General features: G+C 45.2%; 1 protein-coding gene and 1 pseudogene across 1 annotated transcript in view; one reads left to right on the forward strand and one right to left on the reverse strand.

Moving 5' to 3' along the window:
• Positions 1–16,926, reverse strand: part of TSPAN5 (tetraspanin 5) — an 89,200-nt gene that overhangs the window by 24,272 nt on the left and 48,002 nt on the right. The gene's annotated exons all lie outside the window — the stretch shown is intronic.
• On the forward strand, positions 6,617–6,734 carry LOC136656719 (5S ribosomal RNA; annotated as a pseudogene).

The following is a 16,926-nucleotide window of genomic DNA, read 5'->3' on the forward strand; positions in this document are numbered from 1 at the left end:
CCCGTGAGAAAACCGAAGCGGCTTTAAAACGAGTCATTGACACCTGTTTCAGCTTGAATTTTCAAGACCTGTCAATATTCATAAGAGCACTCTCCATGGTGGGACCAGGAAAGGGGTAGCAACAAGAAGATGCAGTGGAAACACTCACCCCAACACTTCACTGTCTTCGGGGCTGCCAAAACTGAGCTATAACTAGCACGACCACAAAAATGAACAGCACATACACAGCAGCTCTTTCCACCATGGAGAGAACCCAAGAGCCAAGTTGATGTAGAGAAACAGTTCCATAACTTGGGACAGAGTTGTGATCCTTCATACCAGAACCACAAAGCATTACCAAAACTGGTTTCATCAGAACTTATGCTTACAACTCAGCATTAATCGGGGTGAAGCCAAGCAAGAGAAAGCCCAAAAGCAAATCAGGGCACAATCCTAACCAACTTTCCAGCACTGCCATAACTGTGCCAATGGAACGTGTGGGTAATCCTGCAGTTGGGCGGCACTCATGGAGCCCTCCTCAAAGTAAGGGAATGCTTGTTCCCTTCCCTCGAAACTACATTGCCCTTATGTCAGTGTTGGAAATGGGTTTGGATTGCGCCCTTAAAAGTATTACCTCAGTCCAAAAGATACCAATATCCACCTTTTCTCTACTTGGGTTAGTATGTCAAATGTGGCAAAGTTCGGTTCAAATGCCATGATGCTAATTGGCAACCTACAGTTTGGTCATCCGACATAGCATGCAAGACTCATACACTCACCCTCAAATCCTGGTTTCAATCTCCTGGGCACAAAATTATAATTTGGAATAACTGTGGTTACTTAGGTTCAGACATGACAGCAAACCATAGTTAAGTTTGGGCATGATGAGTGAGTACTCGCTTTCTCCCCCCACCCAAAATCGATGCCATAAGAAGCATTTACTGAAAAAACAGAATAACCCCTGTTGCTCGCATAGCAGGGGTCATGAAATTAACTTGGAGACCATCTCCCATGATATAAAATGTACTGGGAATGTGTGCAAAAAGCACACTTAGGGCGCAATCCTAACCCCAGTACTAAGGGCAATGCAGCTCTCTGGTAAGGGAACATACATTCCCTTATTTTGAGAAGGCCTCTGTGAGTGACACCCAACTGCAGGATGCAGCACATGCCCCATTGGAACAACTATGCCAGTGCTGGAAAGCACTGACATAAGGGGTTAGGATTGCACCCTTACATGTACTAACTGAAAAAGATGGGAAAGATTGATTCTGACATAGCTGTAGAGACGGTTGGAAATCCTTTATCTATAGGCAACAGTTCTACCAAAGCTGGAGCTAGGCAAGCATACGCATGCACTAGACTGCCCCTCCACCAGCAGTGGAGTTGGGTGGGACATAGGCAGAGGTGGAAACTCAAGTGGCTCGAGCCTGAGTTGCGAAAACACACATTTTTCACTTACTCAAGCAGACTCGAGTCATGCATGTCAAACATTAGGGCAAACACTTGATTCTGGGGCTACTGACTCCAGAGTTGCCACGGCGTTGGGTGACTCAAGTCACCCAGGCACAGCTTGGGGGTGCTGCTTACACATCAGATGCAGTTGTGCTGCTTCTGTGTTGACCGAAAGACCTTGTGCGCTGATCTGGAAGCCAGGCATTCATCTGCATGACCAGAGGCAGGGTACATTATATTCAGTCAGGAAGCAGAGACAGGGCTGCGAGAGGAGGGAAATAGATAATATTTTTTTGTTTTGGGTTGGGTATCGGGTTGCACAATCCGTTAGAAAAGTAATGACTTTGCACAAGGGAGGGAGGTGCTTCTTCTTGTCCCCCGGGCTATCCAATGGACAGAGGATGTGTCCTGATTTTGTGTTTTGTTGTGGTTGGGAATCATACGGAAGGAACCAATTGGTATGTTCTGCACTGCTGCCTTCACAACATGGTTTTTGTTAACAGATGGGATGGGGATTATCAGGGGAGCGTTTAAAGAGAACTCACACAGACACAGACACAGGTTCAGCTCCGTTTTTTCCACAGAGCTGCAGCTGGCTTTTTAAAGGGAAAGACTTGTAACCTGAGTCCTTTTGAGTCATGAAAATGCTCTGGGCTAGCTAATCAGAAAGTCTGCCATTAGGACTAGTTTTTAAATCAAGTTGCGGGGGCAGGGACTCGTAACGACTCAAGTCAAGCTATGCTGGACTTGCCCATCCCTGGTCACGGGAACCAGAACTTTATCAGAACACAATTTACAGCTGCAGACATTCTAGCAAAGTAAGCCAACTTGATCAGACACAAGCTATCAAGACATTCAAAAAGTGCAGCTCTTAAGAACATAAGAACAGCTCCATTGGATCAGGCCATAGGCCCATCTAGTCCAGCTTCCTGTATCTCACAGTGGCCCACCAAATGAGATGCTCCATAAGTCAAAGCTTATTCTCCCTCCAGACAAGAAGGAAGCGCCTCTTTAAATGGATTCTCTTGTGTAGAGATTTTTCATTAGACTATGACTAAAATCCTAAACACACTTAAGTCTAAGTTAAGTCTTCCTTAAAACAATGGTTACTGTTAAATAAACAGCATAGGTCTCTGTGACCAATTGGTTCATTGCTCAACCCAACACCTCCATTTTTTAAAGCAGCACCTCCCTCAATTGTAAACAAAATAACTGTGTGTGTAGCATGGATACTGGCAATGTTGCCAATATGATGAACAGGACAAGAAGTAGAGATTTTATATCACCGCACAAACAGAAACACAATACTGCACAGCTGAGGCATGGCTGGCCTGAGCAATAGACACTTCGGAAAAACTGGCACCTGCTGTTTGCTAACCAACACATTCATGTAGCAACTTTTTCTGCTAAGGAAGATTAAGGGCTCAATCCTATGCAGTGAGCGCCAGCTGACTGCTGGCATGCACTGTTGCAAATGTGCCGTAAGGGACGTCTGCGACTGTTACTGCTGGTCCAGCACTAGAGCTGGCCCAGCATGAGCTCGTGCTGAGCCAGTGCCAAATGGAGGCCGGCAGTCCGCCACCTGGTGCTCACCCAGAGTGCCAAGCAGTAGAGAGGTGAGTAGGGGCGTGAAGAGGGCAGGGAGAAGGCGTATGGCTGGAGTGGTACGGGACTGGTGGAGATCAGCTCCGTCAGATACAGAGTCCCGTGTTGGACCTCATGGCCCGACACAAGGCGTCTTGCCTCTGTGCCGGCTAAACAGCTGATGCAAAGGCGAGAAGCCCCATTGCAGGGTCACTTCCCTTACCCCTTACCCGGCAGAAGGGGACAAATGTCCCCTTCTTCCAAGTAGCCCCCACCGGCTGTCTGGTGCACTTAGGATGCCACAACTAAATCAAGATTTGAGAGACAATACTCACCGCCAGCCTGCCCTCCTCGTAGTGCCTCCTCTCCAGGTGCCACAGACATGCCTTATGGTACGTTTGCACCAGCACTGAATCTCAGCGCTTGTGTTCACAGAGCTTACTTTCCAGCTTACATTCCAACTTTCCAGCTCGGATGCAGCTGCAATGCTACCCAAAGGTAAGGGAACAAACATTTCCTTATCTTGAGAAAGCCTCCATGATTGCCACCCCACACCGCAAGATGCAGCACATGGCCCACTGGCATGGCTGCATCAGTGTTGGAAAGTTGGATAAGATCGGGCTCAAATTTACTATTATAATAGGCCTAGTGCCCATGTTTGCTGGGGTTTTGGACCAGCTCATGATTTATTTACCATACATGTGAAGATTTCCTGTCCGTGATGAACAGCTTAAGTTCAACATGCGTTGGGACTGTTATTTACTGTTCTTCAAATTTTCTTCTGCAAAGGTTGGATTCTTGTCTGCTTTCGGTTTGTGGTTCCTTGGTTCACTAGATCAAGATTTGCCAAGAGATCCAAATTTTCAACCCAATTCCTGAACAGGTTTAGTCAAAACCACCTTCTAGTTTAACACTTTATTCTCTTCTAGCCCGAGAAGGCCAAATACTGCCACTACTCTTTTAAAAATAACTCAAGGACATTGCACAAGATACAAGAGAAAAGATTTTATCTATGTTCATCTTTATTTTAATGTTAAAAGGCATTTGACAATATCGGTACAAAGAGTCAATTCCTTTGAGCTTGAAATCTCAAGTGTCATCGCCATTTCAAGTCACGCTTTCCATATACACATTCTAGATTTTTGTTGGTCATCGTTTCAAAATGTTTTCTTTCAGAGCACAAAACATCAGCTGCTTTGAAACCTCAAAGAAAGCCATTCTGTCCAGATGTAGCAAGTAGTCCTTTCTTTTATTCTTTCCACTTACAGTCATCAGAATAAAAAACTTGAATTGCAATATAAATCATACTGCATTGAGCAGGATGAGTCAACCAACTATTAACTGAATGTGAGCACATATTCAAGATTGCAAAGATGAGACACATAAGACATTTATCTTCCAACCAATCTTCTGCTGTTAATAGTCTTAGGGCACAATCCTAAGCAGGTCTACTCAGAAGTAAGTCCTATTGTGTTCAATGGGACTTACTCCCAGGAAATTGTGGTTAGGATTGCAGCCTTACTCAAGCAAGGTTAACACTGCAACACAGCAGTGATCAGGTTCCATTTTACATGGCTAATGATGTCATTTTTCTTCTTATCTTTACCAGAGACTGGTAGTACTGGTAACCATGCCATTTCTTCATTCATGTGATTCCTGTGCACAAGCAGTATGGGACACAACCACAAAGAAGCAGTTCGCACACTGTAACAGTAGCACACAAATTGTGGTTGTGGATTCTTCCTCACTGGAGATCTTCAAGTAGAGATGCACCTTCTGGAGATGATCTAGTCTAAGAGGATTTCCTGCTACAGGCAGGAGGTAGACAGAACTCTATTGTCCCTTATTGGAAGGGACCAACTAGTTAAGAACATAAGAACATAAGAAAAGCCCCGATAGATCAGGCCAAGGGCCCATCTAGTCCAGCTTCCTGTATCTCACAGTGGCCCACCAAATGCCCGAGGGAGCACACAAGACAACAGACACAACCTGCATCCTGGTGCCCTCCCCTGCATCTGGCAATCAGAAACAGCTTGCCTCTAAAACCAATCGCTTACACATACCTACTATGCCTTGTAACTTGTAATGAACTTCTCCAGAAATTTGTCCACTCCCCTCTTAAAGGCATCCAGGCAGGTTGCCATCACTACATCCTGTGGCAAGGAGTTCCACAAACTAGTTACACGCTGGGTAAAGAAATATTTTCTTCTGTCTGTCCTAACTCTCCCAACACTCAACTTTCATGGATGCCCCCTGGTTCTGGTGTTATGCAAGAGGGAAAAGAGCGTCTGTCTATCCACTCTGTCCATCTCCTGAATGATTTTGTATGTCTCAATCATGTCCCCCCTCAGGAGCCTCTTTTCTAGACTGAACAGGCCCAAACGTTGTAGCCTTTCTTCATAGGGAAGGTGCCCCAGCCATTTTGGTTGCTCTCTTTTGCACCATCTCCACTATATCCTTTTTGAGATGCAGCGACCAAAACTGGACACAATACTCCAGGTGTGACCTTACCATCAATTTGTACAACAGCATTACAATATTAGCTGTCTTATTCTCAATGCCTTTCCTAATTATCCCAAGCATGAGATCCCAAGCATGGGAACCCAAGCATGGAAGCATCCTCTTCACTGCCGCCGCACATTGGGTCGACACTTTCATCAAGCTGTCCACCAGCACCTCAAGATCTCTCTCCCGATCTGTCTCAGACAGCTCAGAACCCATTAGCCTATATGCAAAGTTTTGATTCTTTGCCCCAATGTGCATGACTTTACACCTACATTGAAACACATCTGCCATTTTGCTGACCAGTCTCCCAGTTTGGAGAGATCCTTCTGGAGCTCTTCACATTCTCTTCTGGTCTTCACCACTCAGAAAAGTTTGGTGTCATCTGCAAACTTGGCCACCTCGTTGCTCAACCCTGTCTCCAAGTCATTTATGAACAGGTTGAAAAGTACAGATCCCAGGACAGATCCTTGGGGCACTTCACTTTCCACCTCTCTCCATTGTGAAAATAGCCCATTGACACCCACTCTCTGCTTCCTGGACCTCAACCAGTTCCTAATCCATGAGAGGACCTGCCCTCTAATTCCCTGACTGTGGAGTTTTCTCAGCAGCCTTTGGTGAGGGACCATGTCGAACGCTTTCTGAAAGTCCAGAAATATCATGTCTACGGGTTCTCCCGCATCCACCTGCCTGTTGACCTTTTCAAAGAATTCTAAAAGGTTTGTGAGGCAAGACTTACCCTTACAGAAGCCATGCTGATTCTCCCTCAGCAAGGCCTGTTCGTCTATGTGTTTAAAGATTTTATCTTTGATGAGGCATTCCACCATCTTACCTGGAACAGACGTTAGGCTGACTGGCCTATAATTACCCAGGTCCCCTCTCCTTCCCTTTTTAAAGATCGGTGTGACATTTGCTATCCTCCAATTTCTGGCACTGTGGCCGTTTTAAGGGACAAGTTGCATATTTTAGTCAAGAGATCAGCAACTTCATTCTTCAGTTCCTTAATAACTCTTGGGTGGATGCCATCAGGCCTTGTGACTTATTGATCTTTAATTTGTCAATTAGGTCTGAAACAGCTCTTTTGATCTTGTTGGTCCCTTCCAGCTTTATTATTAGCACGTGCCTGATCTCGTCTGATCTCAGAAGCTAAGCAGGGTCAGGCCTGGTTAGTACTTGGATGGGAGACCGCCTGGGAAAACCGGGTGCTGTAGGCTTATACCATAGTCTTTCGAGACTGAAGGTTGCCAACCATTAAATGAAATTAGTCCACTGTGGGTTGCAATTTGGATTAAGCATGCACCTTTCCAAGGTAACTCAGTTCAACAAACAGAAATGGTTCAACAAACAGAAAAACAAGGAAGAATGGATAAAGGGGGGCTAGCATGTAGCACCATGGAAATTCTGGAAGCTTGTGAACACTGGAGTCCAACATTCATTGGAGTACATGAATTTTATTTCCAGAATGACTTCTGTAAACATAGGCACAAGCTTAACACAAGGATAAAGACTAGCGCTGTAAAAAATATCTCTTCGGGATGTCTTAAACGCATTTATTACTGGGGGGAGGGGGTTATTCATCATGCTTTCTTGCTTATTGGCCACCAAAATACTTCTTCAGTGAGAACAGAGTACTACCCTTAAAGCATTCAGCAGCATCTCTCTCTCTCTCTCTCTCTCTCTCTCTCTCTTTTTACCTTTGCTTGTGTGTCCCATGAGTAACAGATTCTGTCTAAGGTAAAATATCAAAAGGCAAAAAGAATACAGGAAAGGGAGCTAAAATCTGCTGTTCTCACTCCAAGGACTTGCTGGAACATGAGGAAGAACACATGCTTGACATGTAATGGTCTCACGTCCAATCCATAGCAGGATCCCCAGGCAGGGCTAGAACAGTGTTTCTCAATGTTTGTCCTCCACTGTACAACTTCACATGGTCCACCTATTTGAAGTACCACTGGAAGTAACTGGTGTTCACATAATTGCCAGTTACTTTTGGGTTGGGAGGCCAGATGTGACAAACCCCAGTAAGAGGCACAGGGTGGATGGGAAGGCTTTTTTGAGCCCAGAAAAGCATGCTTTGAAGCCTCCTACCGCTGTTTGTTGTGCTGCAGTCTTGGTCTCGCTACCAGGTAGCAGGGATCCAAGGGTCCCACAAGTACCACCAGATACCATGTCAAGTACCACTGGTAGTACCAGTACCACTGATTGAGAAACACTGGGCTAGAAAGGTCCCTGCTGGAATACCTGGAGAACCACTGTCAGTCAATACAGGTGTATAGAATATGGAGCCAGATGAACCAATGACAGTATACACTTGTACTCCATATAATGCAGTTTCCCATGTTCACTGAGTAGGTCCCACTTACAGCAGTTCTTGATTTCATTTTGCTCTACAGTAAACACTAACCCATACCTTTACTTCTCTCTCTCTCTCTCTCTCTCTCTCTCTCTCTCTCTCTCTCTCTCTCACACACACACACACACACACACACACACAGAGAGAGAGAGAGAGAGAGAGAGAGCTTGGCTACGTAACTTACATATTTCTGGTTGCCTTTATATTGATTTTAATTGTAAGTAGCTAAAGGAGCTGATCTTGTTGCAGGATTAAAATGTAAGGATATAAAATGTCGGCTATAAATGCAAAAGCAGAACATAAAAGTAAGTTAATAAATGAAGGAAACCGCCATTTTTTGCAAGGTATACAAAGACAGGATCATAATTGTTCGCTTGGAAATTAGCTTTCGCTCACAAGTAGAAGCACACACGAGTGCTTGTGTGACACTGTGGAGCCACTCACCTAAACATCAACTCAGGTATATATTCCACAAACCAGTCAATCTGGAATATTTTGATTTAGCATAGACTGGGTTTACAGTCTGTACGCACAGGTCTTAAACACTCGAGAATCCCTTCCATTCCTTTCTACTGAAAAACAGGTATGCATATCAGAAAATTCTGGGTCTCAAATGTGAAGGAATCCATGAAGAACCAGTGTTCTCAAAGAAGTATGGAGATAGACCTACCTGTGGGCAGCACTTCGCCATATTTCATTGTTTCCATATATACCAATCAGTGCCGGTGTGTGGAATCCTTCTGTAGAATTGCAACCCCACTTATGGATTTTTAGTGATGGCATCATCACAAAATCTGTGAACATCAGGGTTGCTGAGCTCCATGCTACACAGAGTTCAGCTTGGAGGTGCACAAACACCTGGTACCATCAAGCAACACTGCATTCACACTCTTTTCATATCAAAAGCATGTAAACACAGAATCCTAGGTTGAATGCACTAAAAGAACATTCACCCTCAAACAAAACAGAAATATCGACTTTGGCAAGGCATTATCTCCTACTGGCATCATACCGAACTTCCCCAGGAAGAGATCACTCACTTAAAAACCACTTCTCAAAGCTATGCAAACAAAATTGTTTGCCACTTCAGAGAAGAAATAAATCATCCCAGCCCACTACTGGGCAGGAATCCTATAAGGAAAATCTATTTCTGTTGTATTACCTCAAAAAAATAAAAATGTAGAAAGGTAGAAAGGTAGAAAGCTTAAGAACTTTGGGTCTAGCATAGGGCCCTCCAGAACCTGGCCTGTGGGCTGGATCCGGCACCCTTCCAAAGACCTCTCCCGCATAACCAACACTTATCGTTCCGCGAGGAACCTTGAAAAAGCGTCTCTGTTTGCCCCCATTTCTCCTTGCGTCCAGCCGCTTCTGCCCAGAAATCCGAGTGCAAAGTCCGCTGGGGCATCAGAGGCCAGAAGCGGCTGGAGCCAAGGAGAAATGGGGAATGGAGGAGCTTGTTAAGGCTACCCCAGGGAACAGTAAGATGCCGTCTGCACTGGGGAAGCCTTTGCAGCAGCGCAGCCATCTCCACTTTGGAGACGGCTTTTAGTACATAAAACTCAGGGCAAGAAAAATCATGTGGTGATTTTATTTCCAGTCCCAATTCAGGATGCTGGTTTTGACTTTTAAAGCCCTTCATGGTTTGTGTCCAGATTATCTGAGGGACAGCCTTCTCCCATACATTCCAACCCACCCTCTTCCAGCTCAGGGAACTCTCCTTCGAGTGCCACCTCTGTCCCAAGTTAGAGGGATGATGGCGCAGGGGCAAGACTTCTCTGCAATGGCACCACAAGTATGGAATTCCCTTCCAGGGGAAGTCAGGACTACTTCCTCCCTCAGGGTTTTTTTTAGAAGGGCTCAAAACATGTCTGTTTCATCAGGCATTTGGGTGATGGGTTAATGTCTGCCCTCTGCAATAGTGCTGTGGCCTGACTGCTTCTTTCTGGACCACCCCTCTCTTAATGGCTCTACTATGTGGGTGTTTTTGTTTTGCTTTTAAATGATTTTACTTATTGCTGTTATACATCGTACATTTTATTATGGAACTTTGTAAATCGCCTTGGACATTTGATTCGTCATGGGCTTATTTATTTAGGAGATTTCTGTACTGCTTTTCTTCAGACAACAAGCCTAGCACTCAAGGCTTATGAATAATATAATCCAGGACTTTTCAAACTGGGGCGTCGTGATGCCCCATCCTGTGGGCCCTGGCCACTTTCACCTTAAGGGGTGGGGGCAGCCTGGAAGCAGGGAGGAGGCAGCTACTCCGGGGGGCTGCAGTGGCTTGGGTACACTTACCTGAGCCTCCTGCAGCCTTCTGAGGGTGTGGGGAGCCCTGTGCGACCTTCTGCAGGGCTCCCCATAGCTTTGAAAGCAAAAGCAGAGCGATTGTGCCCCGCCTCCGCCCCACCTTTCACTTCTGAAGCTGCGGGGAGCCCTGCAGAAGGTCGCGCAGGGCTCCCCGCACAACTGGGAGGCTGAAGGAGGCTCGGGTACGTGCAGCCAAGCCCCTGTAGCCCCTCTGAGCGGCCTTCCCCAGCCCCTGCTGCCCCATCCCCCCAAGAATTTAGAGCAACTCAAACTCTCCCTGAGAGTTTGAAAACCGCTGATATAATAGAATTTATATATAAAGTGTAAAGAATTACATACATGGATTACACAGTATCTGCTTCCTCTTCCAAATGTTGAAAGAGGTCTTGAAGACTTTGGTCTTTAAGAATGCCTGGATGCTGGTGCAAAATGGCTTGACATCAGCAGAGATCTGATATCTCATCTGGCACCTAAAAAGCTTTACCACCTCCATTCAATTTTTATGAAATCACTACTTGCTATTCCAAGAAACATGGAAAGTTAGACACACAAGATATAAAAGAGTCTCCAAGTCTTGGGTGCTGTTTGTTAATGCAGGATATACAGAAAAGCCCATATCAAGATTGTCTATTTCTAGCCAATTAATCTCATTTGGGTACCAGCTTTAAACTTCACACATGTGAAGCTCATGCAGCCCAATAATCCTTAGCACTTTCATCAGAAGTAAATCCCATAGAGTTTAGGTCCTTACTTCCAGGCAACATACACTTAGGACGCAACTTTAAAGTGCAAGTATTCAGATCTTAACTCCTCTTCCTAATCAGGGTTTAATCACAAGTCTTACTTTTTTTCTTGCTTAAGAGAAAGATGTTGGTCACAAACCATAACGAGTGGGGCTATTTGCACTTCAGTCTCAACTTTGGCTCCAAAACTTTCATTGTATTTAAGAAAACAAATGAAGAAACAACTTGTGAACAGGCACTTTCTCTATTCTTGGTTTGCAGTATTGTGCCAAGAGGACAAGGTTCGTGAGAAAAAACTTTACAAGTGGCACATAGTAGGGATGTGATTTATGCAGCATGAAAATCCATTCAACAGTGGCTGAATGTGCAGTTGTCCGTTTCTGTATCACAACAGGGCCATTGTCATGCTGGGTTCAATGACAAAGGCACACATTGTCTGAGAAGATGATGCTTGCTTCTCATTGTACCATACCAGTTCCCCTTAAAAAACTGCAGAGAAAATAGAGTTGCCCTTATAGGTTATCATATTAAGAGCAAGCATGGCATATTTGTAGTTACTTAACTTTTGCTATGAGGGAAAAGAACTATATATTGTTGTTGTTGTATTTATATGCCACTTTTCAACAAAAAGTTCACAAAGTGGTTTACAGAGAAAATCAAATAACTAATGGCTTGATATCCCAAAAGGGCTCACAATCTAAAAAGATGCAAAATAATATCAGCAGGCAGCCACTAGAAAAGACACTAATGGGGTGAGGAGGGCCAGTTACTCTCCCCCTGCTAAATAAAAAGAGGAGAACCTACTTGAAAAAGTGCCTCTTAGCAGAATAAGGGCCCAATCCTATCCACTTTTCCAGTGCTGGTGCAGCTGTGCCAATGGGGCATGCACAGCATCCTGAGGTAGTAACAGAGGCATCCTCAAGGTATTGGAACTTTTGTTCCCTTACTTCAGGGCTGCATTGCAGCTGCACCGGTGCTGGAAAACTGGATAGGATTGGACCCAAGGCTGCAATCCTAATCACACTTTCCTGAGAGTAAACAACATTGAACAAAATAGGACTTACTTCTGAGTAGACCTGGTTAGGATTGTGCCCTAACATATATATTTTAGCAATTTTATATATATTTTTAAAAAAATCTCCCTCACACAAACCAAAGGCTCAAAAACAAGGATTTTTGTAAAGATTTGCCCCCAAACTCTTCATCTCAGCAGTAGTTTAGTCAGAGGGGGAGCAATGCAGTAAGTACTACAGGTGCCACAATGTGCCATGTAAGTAGCCCCTCCCACTTGCCATCGCAGTGTGCACTGTTGTCACTGCCTAGAATGGGTCCGATGGTGAGTGGGAGGGGCCGTTTACATGGCGCATTGTGGAGCCTGCAGTACTTACTTCTGTGCAGCCAATGTGCCCTTTGGCTATGCTACTGGGCCTCAGTTCTCCCTAATGTAATTCCATTTCAAGTATTTCATTTGCAAAATGTCACAGCTCTCCCATGCCCTGAAGGAAAAGGGCTTTCGGTTGAAAGGAAAGGAAGGAATATGTGTGCTTTAGGCGTGGGGGAAGGATAGAGCCTATGACAGAATAATCAATAAGGGCAGCTTTTGTGCCTTTCAAGTCTAGATTCACTCCTAGAATACTGCTGCTAGTTCACGGAAACATAAAAATTCTGCACTAGTGTTGCATGCATAGTTCTTGCATGCACTGGCAAACACTAAAGGTGCTTTTCAAGTAGAAGAGAATAGAACATACACTAAGAACTCAATCCTATCCTTCCATGCCCACTGATGCAGTCACGCCAAAAATGGGTACGTGCAGGGGGGTGGATTGGGAGGCTTTGAAGGGGAAAGGAGAATTATTTCCCCTTATCCCTCCGTAAGCTTCCCACTCTATAGCTGGGGCAAATACAGAGATGGGCAGCCTAATCCTGAGCTGCCTGGAGCACGGGGCTGCTGTAGTGCCAAAATGGCAGCCGCAGCATCCAACGTACCCTGGGCAGCAACCACTATCTACTTTCATCCCCTTCCGCCAGGTAAGGAAAGTAGCCCTGCAAGTTCAAGGAGACCCCTTGGGCCAAAGGTGCCTTACCCTTCTGGTTGAACCGCCTTGGGCCCCTATCCTGCGCTAGATTCAGCGCAAGCCTCTTGGCTTGCCTGTTCCAGCGCAGGATAGGATTGTGCCCTAAGGGCGCAATCCTAACTAGTAGTTAGGCCAAAGCAAGTCCCTTGCGCCTGCCCAGAAGGGTTCCAAACGAGCCGTAAAGCATGTTTGCACCTCCTCGTGTATTGGTTGGGCCAGCACAGGGACACGCGCCAGCCCACAGAGGCTGCATCCTCCTTGCCAACACAGAGAGGTAAGGCTGCAGTGGCCAAGCTCGGCCAACGCAGGGGTCTGAGAAGGGGGGGAGGAGGCAGGAGGGAGGCCTTCTGGGACGAGGGAGGGCATTCCAGGGAGCCGGCAGGCAGGGACCTGGAGGCAGGGCTAGAACCCAGCAGTTATGCCAGATCCCCACCCCGTTCCCCGAGCAGAGTGGAGTGGCTCCAAGCAGCTCCGTTCTCCTCAAACTTGTGTCACCTCCTGAGGTGGCGCAGGTCCAAGGAGACCCATTGGGGCTGTGGCTTACCTGGGGGTTAGGGGAAGAGTTTCCCCTAACTCTGGCTGAGCCGATTTTGGCTCCAATACAGCGCAGGACTTCTGGCCTGGCTGTTCCAGCACAAGATAGGAATGCACTGCACTGAATATACATTGCTTCTTTGCAATTCTCTCTCCCTGCCATTGCATTATTATCTCCACAATAAAAGTTCTCTGTTGCACCTTTACCCTCACATCCTCCTTCTTATACTCTAAATCCAGTGAGATGTGCCATTGGCCACTGCATTCAATCCCTGCACGTGTAACAGAGTTTCCCTGTGCATGTTTTTAAACATACACCCAGTAACAAATGGTCTCTGTTCCAGTGGTCATATATCCCATTATTAAATTAATGTTCCATTTCCTTAAACATGGTTTGACAAGACTGAACAGAGCCGTAAAGTATACTTGTGGTTCCTTTTTGCAAAGCTAGCTATGAGTGAGGCTGCCTAAAGACAGGCTGAAATAGAGGCTCTCTTTTTAGACACGTTCCCACCTTCTCACTATCTCCTCCTCTGTGTAGTACCTTTTCATTTGATATTTGGCTTCTAAAGAGAACTGCAGCCTTGTGAAAATCACGTGCTCCTTTCTGGAACTCCTCCAAAGAAATTGCTTGGTTAAATATGGCTTTTTCCTCTCTTTTCAGCTGAAAGAGGGTTAACTACGCTTAAGAAGAGATGCACAAATAAACGAGGTATTCACAGTAAATAAGAGGTAATGGATGAAGTATTTAACAATGTGCACCAGGTTGCTCCCCACCCCTCCTCTGGATATCCCTGTGAACTGTTTTACCTTCAACTTCTTCTCACCTGCATCGTAATAAAGTTCGTCTTTTGTGTGATGCTTGTTTTGCACAAATATGAACAGCTTAGAACAGCAGTTCTCAAACTGTGGGATGGGACTTACCAGTGGGTCACAACCTGATTTTTTGGTGGGTCCCAAAACTGACAAGCTGACCAGCTGTCAAGGTATTGAGCCCTATGGAAAATATTTACTTATGAGTAGGCAAGCATGCCTTGGTTCACTTTGAAGGGCAGGCCAAGGGGAATGCAACACCATCAGAGCTGTCGTGATTAGATGAATGTGGAGCTCAACAAGTGCTCCAGAAGGCGGTCACCCTCCACCATAGTAAAAATGATAAAAACAGACTTGAGCAGTTGGTAAAGTGAAACTTTTCCCCCCTAGTCCTGTTAGGTGGGTCCCAAGAGAATGTCATTTTTGAAAGTGGATCCTGGTGCTAAAGTGTTTGGGAACCACTGGATTAGAATCTAAGCAAAGGGTTTTCAGTTCAGACTTGCTTACCAACCCAGCAAAGCACAGCATAGGACAGATCTCCCCACGAGTGGCAAGGCCTTAGTGTGGTCAGGTCTTACTGGGAGCAGGTCTCTGTTCCAGGGTGATGTCAAACACCACATTGGGTATAGAAATTGTTCTGTTGATAAATGCCTCTGGGCTGTGTTACCCCAAAGCCAGGATTTCACCTCCATTTCTCATGGCCTTCAGTTCTCAGAGTGAGTTGAATTGCAGAATGTCATAGAGAAAATATGCCAAGGTCTCCAATATAAGCATTTTATATTTTTCAATTTATTTTAGCCAATTATGTATTTGTCTTATTTTGTCTGCAAACCACAGAAACATCTTAATACCACCAGCCTGCCCCCCCCCAGTCTACCCTGCCCCAAAGCCGTCTTGCAGTTCCTCAAGTCCTTTGCCTCTGAAGTAAAAATTAAAACCTAGACTACGCCATTACTTGTTAGGGACAAGGAGTATCCCAAAGAATATCCCAAAGAGTGTCCCAAGTATACCCCTAACTACTGTAGTCTCTTAACTGGAAAGTTTAGTTGCACATTTTAACTGTAAACTGCTTTGGAAGCTAATCTTGGCTGAAAAGCTTGATATAAATATAAATTCAATAAGGACAGAATATAGTAAATTTAAACAAATCTCTCTCTGCTGCCAGAGCCTAATATGCAATACTCTATATAAACTTAAAAACAACCAAACACACCACAGTGGATACACAGCTGAGTGTTTTTTACAGTGCAAGTGTATGCATGTCTACTCAGAGTCAACCCCCACTAGGTCCAATAAGATTAACTCCCTGGTAAGTTTACATGAGAGAGAGTTGGGTAATGGTATATAGCAGCAGTTTTTAAACTCTCAGGGAGAGTTTGAACTGCGGTAAGTCTTGATGGGACGGGGGAGGCGGCGATGCAGTCCTCAGGGCTGCAGGGACTGGGATGCACTCACCAGTCCCTGCAGCAGCCGTCCTGGGGTGCGGGGAGCCCTGCACGAACATCACCAAGATGGCTGCTGCAGGGACTGATGAGTGCATCTCAGTCCCTGCAGTCCCGTTAGCAATGCGATCCTGAGGATCGCGTCACTGCCTCCTCCCTGCCTCCTTGCTGCCCCCGGCCCTTAAGGAGGCAAAGGCCAGGGCCTTCAGGCTGGGGTGTTGCGACACCTCAGTTTGAAAACCACTGGTATATAGGATTAGTTTCTTTGCATATTACTGTACAGTTGTTTCCTCCTATATATACTCGAAGTGAACCTGATAGCTTAACTAGTATTCACCCTGGAGTTTCTTAATAAGATCATCACTAAAGGTGGATAAGCTTGTTTGAAAGACATTTGGCTCCCTCCACTACTTGCTGTTTCGCATCTGTGATGTAGCAGTGGCAGTGAAGGAAAGGCCGGTCTTGCTTTGTCCAATGCCTTTTAGACATTTGGCCTACCAATACTGATATTTCCCCACAATGTGCAGTTGTACAGGAGCACTATTTTCTGTGCCATGCTCTCTATTCACATGGGTTGAAAGTAAAGTCTAACATGACTGCCCAATACCAAGCAAGAACTGAATGTGCCTCTTAGAACATGCCCCAGAATCCTCTGAAATCTACAGGGGTTCTTTGACATAGAGAGTTTGAAACGCTATTTAAATTATGTATTTGACATGACTATTCCATCTCTTTGCGATTTAACTTTCTGCTTAATGCTGTGTTATGTTGAGGAAGAAAATAACATTCATTACTTGGTTGGTCATAGCCTGTCTAGATCTGCCATGTCTATTTTCATTCCCTTCTCTTTTAACTGATCTGTCTTTTCCTCCCATATTTGCTTCCGATTGCGCTAATGTTTGTCACATGTCCGTTAATTCCTCTCACACATAAGCTACAAATATAGGTCTCTTAAACATTCCTCTGAGAACTTCTGTGTGACCCATGAGGAGGAGTTTATCATGAAAGCTTCTGACCTGTGTCATTCCCTTTTAAAAAACATTTTGTCCTTAGACCTTTTCTTTCAGCAATTTTATCTTCTAGGACAGAACTAAACAGGTTTCGAAACCCATGCTTGCTGAAGTAATTAATAGAAG

Source organism: Tiliqua scincoides, chromosome 6, assembly GCF_035046505.1.
Source record: "Tiliqua scincoides isolate rTilSci1 chromosome 6, rTilSci1.hap2, whole genome shotgun sequence".
Classification (NCBI taxonomy): Eukaryota; Metazoa; Chordata; class Lepidosauria; order Squamata; family Scincidae; genus Tiliqua; species Tiliqua scincoides.